Source organism: Zingiber officinale, chromosome 1A, assembly GCF_018446385.1.
Source record: "Zingiber officinale cultivar Zhangliang chromosome 1A, Zo_v1.1, whole genome shotgun sequence".
Classification (NCBI taxonomy): domain Eukaryota; kingdom Viridiplantae; phylum Streptophyta; class Magnoliopsida; order Zingiberales; family Zingiberaceae; genus Zingiber; species Zingiber officinale.
In genome coordinates this window covers 30,704,382-30,705,129 of record NC_055987.1, presented here as the reverse complement: position 1 = coordinate 30,705,129, position 748 = coordinate 30,704,382, and the positions used below count along the sequence as shown (strand labels likewise).

General features: G+C 35.8%; 1 non-coding gene across 1 annotated transcript; it reads left to right on the top strand.

Annotated features, from left to right (window-relative positions):
* Positions 1-256: 256 nt before the first annotated feature.
* On the top strand, positions 257-362 carry LOC122039171. The gene has a single exon (XR_006128060.1). It is a non-coding gene; the product is annotated as a small nucleolar RNA R71 (small nucleolar RNA).
* Positions 363-748: the final 386 nt, after the last annotated feature.

Here is a 748-nt window from a genome sequence, read left to right as displayed (position 1 = left end):
GACTCATAGATGGTTGAGTTACAATTTTTTTGACAGGCTCTATAACATTTATGGCTTGCACTTCTTCAATGTTTGAAGGAGATTTCATCCAACTTATGTTCGACCATTCATGGAGGTTCAATGTCACTTGATCAATAATATATATGCTTCATCTACACTTTTATCCATAAAAGAACCTCCAGCTGATGAATCCAATATACTCTTGTCTGAAAAAGAAATTCCCTCATAGAATATGTGTAGAATCAACCATTTTTCAAAACCATGATGAGGGCACTATCTTTGAAGACTCTTGAGTCTATCCCATGCTTCAAATAATGATTCTCCGTATGTCTGAGCAAAATTTGTTATGCAATTCCTCATATACATTGTTATGCTTGGAGGAAAAAAATGATTCAGAAATTGCTTCTCTAATTGCTCCCAACTTGTGATACTTTGAGGATGGAGAGAATATAACCAAGTCCTTGCTTTATCCTTGATACTGAAAGGAAATGCCATCAATCGAACTGCATCCGCTGAGACACCCTCACAGTTCACCATATCACAAATCTCAAAAAATATTTCAAGATGCAGATAAGGATTTTCCGATACTTCTCCTCCAAATTTGTGACCTTGTATCATGAAAATTAACTCTAAGTCTAGTTGGAAACTTTCTGCTTCAATTTGAGGTTGCACAATGGGAGATAAAAGTCTTGCAAAAAAAGGTGTAGAAAAATTTCTCATGGGCTTGCTTGACATGTTAGTGCTCATG